At 33.3% G+C, this 5,883-nt stretch overlaps 1 long non-coding RNA gene across 1 annotated transcript; it reads right to left on the bottom strand.

Annotated features, from left to right (window-relative positions):
• Positions 3,063–4,748, bottom strand: LOC108662911. Its single transcript, XR_001928771.1, has 3 exons — positions 4,709–4,748; positions 3,954–4,029; positions 3,063–3,102 (listed from the first exon to the last, which is right to left on the bottom strand). It is a non-coding gene; the product is annotated as an uncharacterized LOC108662911 (long non-coding RNA).

Here is a 5,883-nt window from a genome sequence, read left to right on the forward strand (position 1 = left end):
AAGACAAGATTTGTAAATTCTCGTAACAATATTCTATATAAACTCATTTGCTATATCATTCTTGAAATCTTCATTCACATTCTTATCACTTGGTTGTGACATCTCTTATCAATATCTCATACATTCATCTAATTTTTCACTCGCTTTCTCTTTAGTCTTTAACAAGGTTTACTTTATTTCTTAAGATTTGACTTTAGTCAACATATTATTCATCTTAACACTCCACATGTTAATATATTTTTATGTAGCCATCTCAAAAACTCTCTAACTTTTCTTTCTCTTACATGCCAATATATAAGGCAATAACGAAACTTTGCAATTTCACTCATCATCTTTATCTTAATACCTTCCCAATGCACTTAAGACTTCAAACAACAAAGCTTAGCATCAAAACCAATGACCATTCTTCAACTCGTGAGTTTCATCTTCATGCTGCTCATAGTTTGCTCGTGCTTTCTAGCCATAAAGGGTTCTTAACCAATTACATTTATAAAGTGGATAATTCACTTAATTATTACATCTCGTCGTTACAGTTATAAGATCAAGATATCTCGAATTTAGGATGCAGAAGTTCCCTCTTAGAGCATATCCAAAAATCCACATATTTCAAGTCCCACCTTAGGACATCTTTCCCATATGGTGTAATGAATTCACAATATATACATCATCATACACATAATTACTTATTATTTATGGTATCCCACTATTTTCATTATCCATTACTGATCATCTTCCTTGTCTTATAACTCCAATAGTTTATTAGCTTCAAATATAAAGACCACAAAAATAGTTCATCTTTCACTACACTTTTACTCACAATCCTTATTAACAAAAAAATTATCTTTTTCAAGTTCTTTCATTTATCTCTAATGGACCATATTTGTATTAGATTATCTTCCTATAATGTTATGGCATCATTTTATACTTCCTCCACCCTCAAGCTTACAATCTTTGACTTTATCACATTAATTGCTCAAAATATCATTAGAGCCTCATTGATTTCTTCCATATCCTTTCGAATTGTAACCACAGTTAAGATTCCCAATTTCACATCTCCATGATTAATTGTTAGTCTTATCACACTGTCTCCTAATATCCCGTGCAATTACAACACACTGAACTCGCTTATTATAACATATTCCCCTATTTCAATGTGTTTGCTCGGGAATCATCTTCTCTGATACAATTTGTCCCATAAACCAGAATTTTATTTATTTAGCTTTGCATTCAGAATCATATCAAAAGTCACATACTACGATAAGTAATAATCTCCATCAAACATCATCAATTCAAATGGCATTTTATACCTTGTCAAAATCTAGGGTTATCACTCCAAAAGTTTATCATGTTAATCGATATCCATTTCTTGGTACTGCAAAATACATTCATTGTTAATTAGGGTAATTGCTTGAATCATTAATGACTTTCCACATCAGTCTTCAATAATTATTTAAGATGATCAACCATGCCACTAAGATAAATATCTTTCCTTAATAGTCATAGTGCTAGTCCACCTCTAACCTGCCAAAAAATTTCCCTTATACATCTAGTCTTACACTTTTAAAAGCCAAACTATTAACTTCTTTGTACAGATAACTATTACCTCCTTGACACTACATCTTCCTTGAGTTAAAGTAGTACAAAATCCTACGAAAATATTAAGTACCATTAATATCATCATCTTAGTCTGAACATATTGGAAGATTGTACTTCTAGTCCTCCTCCTTCTGAGATTTTCTCCTCTGTTCCTCAATCCAAGCTAGTTGTATTCTCCTACATTCCTCATAACTCACAACTGCAGCATTTCTTCCACATCCGGAGGAAAATGTCGTACCACAGCTCCCTTCCTAGGGTGGTAATTTACAATAGTTACTTTCTCCTTATTCTTTTCTTGTTGTTCCCTTACATTACTCCCACAGCCTGGAGGAAAGTGTCGAACAACGGATACAGATACCTTCTTAGGATGATAATCCCCCTCGGCTATCATTATTTTTCCCCTTTCTTTAGTGTATTCCTTAGACTCTTTCAAAAGGGAATTTGTCATGCTTACATTAATGTCATTACTATCAGCACTTTCAATGGTCTCACAAGGGTCGAAGCTTCCTTTTTCACGAACCCCCATTCCAAAATCCAGTGGAATCCTAGGTGAGGCGCTTCCTGGACTACTTGGTCTGGGTTGCCATCGGCTCCTAGTAGTAAAATCTAACGATCCCTCGCTAATTCTATGAGAGGCATCGGGACTACCGTCTCTTCTAGACATGGTGTGTGCAACCAGCGCACCTCAAAACCTATATGTAATCAAACAGTAATTTCTTAATTATTTACACATCACAAGAACGGGTAGGTTTCTATATGCAAATGCATACATTCGACTCAACCTAACCTAACTTAACTTGGGGCCACACTGACACTATAAATTTTTAAAATAACTTTAAAACAAAAAGCTCTGTGCTCTGATCTTTAAAACCAAAGGCTCTGATACCAACTTAATTGTCACGACCTGAAACTCTTATCGAGCCCGTGACATTCACCATGATGTCCCGATAGACATTCATTACCCAGCATGCCAATCAAAACCTCGCAAGGCTTAACATCCGTTTTCTTGCTTCCCCTGTGAGTATTAGTTACTAAAATCATGTTTTAAAGTGATATGAAACAATTTCAATTCAGAAACAATCAAAAAGAAGTTTCAACTACATAGAGGTATTTTGGTTATTTTTTCCAAAAATTTCGAAACCAGCTAAAATGTAGTATATGAGAGAAATTTACACATTTCATAACCAAAAATAAGTTTAGATATCTAAAACATTCATTTAAAGTGAAATTATAGCTAATGGAATAAAATAAAAATAATGAATAAAATATTCCAATTTTTCATAAAATAATTCTTATAGAACGCTACGTAAATAATTTTTACAGTGTAAAAGCAAAATAAATTCCTACATACTATAATACAGATAACCAAAGCATAAAATTTAATTTACGTGACACGTGGGCCCACGAACAACCAAAAGTATCAAAAGCGTTAAACTTACAATTTTTGAGGATGCAAGTCCAACTGTAGCCCTCAACGAAATGAGCTATCTACCGACTATCCTGAGCCTGAAAGCGGTGGAAAGGAGGGTGATGAGATTATATAATCCCAGTGAGTAAACAAACATCATCCAAAATATCTAAAGTCGAGTAAATTGAGACGATTAAAATATTCCATCTCAATATGTATTTCATAACATAAATATTCATCTCATTTAAATAATCAACTTGGCTTATGAGTATCTTAAAACTTGGCTCGTGCCAAAATTATTTTCATACTCAATTGTCAGGGATACCTTGGCCTATGGATATCCCAATTGAGTCCGCCAAGGTTGTTAAAAAGTCATGTACGCATAAATCATGTTTTTATTTTGAAGCATAGTCGTTCCTTTGCATTGGTTGAGTTCACCCTCATGTGGTGGTTCAGCGTGAAGTGAACTTTAAAGTTGTACCTCGAGCGTTACCCTACATGCCTCTCCAACTGAGGTAAGATATAACGGGGTTTACTGTGCCCCTCTCATAAGCTAGTCCACAGAAACTCGCCCACTGCAGCAAGCTAAGCCCACCATACAATAAAATTTGCAATAGCATGACATGGCAATTATTTTATTTTACAGCCTCTCAAGGTAAATCAACAGCTCATACATTTTCAACACATTTACCAATTCAACCATTCATGCCAATATTATCATAAGTCATTCAATTCAAACCATGATTTATAACACAACAATTAGTCTTCAATACTCCATTTTCAAAACCATCTTTCAATTTCAAGACAATTTTATAAAATAATTTCATTTAATCACATTTTTTCTTATAAAATGTAAAGATTTACCATTTAAACTCATTTTCCATAAAATCACAAAAAAAAAGAATTAAAATTCACTCCAGATAATCAAGATGATGATAAGGTTACTCACTGTATCAGGAGTTTGAAATACTCTTATTCTCAGTCCTCTGACACAACGTCTTTACCCTTGTTAGAGGGCTCACCACCTATATACAATACACGACACATAATTCAATATACTATGTTATACCATTATAAATCTATTTCAAGCTCTTTACTAATGCATGAGAGGGAATGCAAATTGTTCGGATTATCATCTAAATACGGTGTTCTACACAAATTCAATTGTGTACCTAAATAAAACGGTATTGGCTTAATTCGATCTATCACTCGATTAATTGGCCAATATGTCCAATTCAACTCCAATTAACTCCATTTTTCTTCCAATTCTCCAAACTATCAAACACAAGTCAAATAGCGTAAAATTTAGTAAAATCATCTTCACATTTTCTCTTGCAAATTTTGGCCATGGTGGGTGCATCAATACTATGATTTTTCCTACTTGATTTTCTCACCATAATTCATCATTTCCTAACCAATTCACTAGAAATAAAATCAAAATCATCATAAATATTTCACATGGAGAATTCGGCCAATGAGGGTTATGGAAGAACATGAATTTTTCTTACTTATTTTCATGCTACACATCACCAATCAACTAAAAACACTAGAATATCTTAAAATCTAACCAAAACAACCATCAAAATCTCTCTCTAAGTTTTCGGCCAGCAAGAGACCCATCATGAAATCATTTGATTCAACCATGGAAAATGCAAAAGAATATATGGGAAAGGTAGATCACAAGTTAAAGTCAAGAAATTTTACCTTTGATTGCTTGATTACTTGAAATCCACCAATTTTCTCTTGAATTTTCACTCTAGGGTTTTTTGTTCTTTCTTTTCTTCCTTTTGTTCTTGCTTTGGCCGGCCATAATAATGAATGTGGAAGAGTTCAAATTGGCTTTATAAAGAAAAATATTAAATGGACAAAATTTGCCATGTGTCAACATTCCATTGGTCCATGTGTCATACTTACCCATTAAGCAATCTCTCTCCACCACCTAAATTTTCTCAATTATCCATGATAATATTGGATAAAATCCATGTGCTGGACAAGTGTTGGGTGGTGTAAAATTTTTTATTTTGCCCTTGGGTGACAAAATGACTATTTTACCCCTATGCTTGAAAAAATGTCGAAATTAAAATTTTTCACTTCTCAAACTCAAATTATACTCCAAATGATCAATCTTAGTCAAAAATTTCATCCAACACTCACATCTTAACCTCGGGTGGCAAAATGACCATTTTGCCTCTAGGTCATGAAAATTCCAATTTGACTCCAAATCGATCCTCGAACTCCGAATCATCATTTTAAGTCATTCTGAGGTTTTAAAATTCTGAATTTTATCTTAAAATCTCTATTTGGACTAGTTCGAGGCTTAATTCAATTTAATTGTACCATTTGGTACATTGTCGTTCTTTAATGATTTCCGAGGTACCCAAGTAAGCAAACACGCATTCTTATGTAAGAATGGCATAATAAACTTATTGTAGAGTCGCGCTTGACAAAAGTAGAACTCTATATAGGTCCTAGAATGATTATGTGCCTAGGTAATTTGAGCCTAAATAATATCCTTGATCATACCTTAACCGTAGCCTTACATTACAAGCTTAATAAAGACCTATTAATCCTTGAATAAGTATTAGTTATATTAGTGGAGTGAGAGATGAAAAGCAAACCTATGGGATCCTAGTACTAATCTATGCTCAAATTTGGCATAAACTAATCCAAAAGGCATGATATTCTTTGTAAGAGGTTATTCACATAAACACACAGGAAGTCTATTCGAAAGTGAGCTTTCATTTGAATTGATGCATGAATTTGAAGATTATTTGTGTTTTACTTCAAGTTGAAATTGTGGGATAATTTTTGAGGAAAAATTGAGAAATTTTGACTTGGTGAATTTTTATCTTTTGAAAAGCCTTTTGTTTAATTTTCTT

This window comes from Theobroma cacao, chromosome 7 (assembly GCF_000208745.1).
Source record: "Theobroma cacao cultivar B97-61/B2 chromosome 7, Criollo_cocoa_genome_V2, whole genome shotgun sequence".
Classification (NCBI taxonomy): Eukaryota; Viridiplantae; Streptophyta; class Magnoliopsida; order Malvales; family Malvaceae; genus Theobroma; species Theobroma cacao.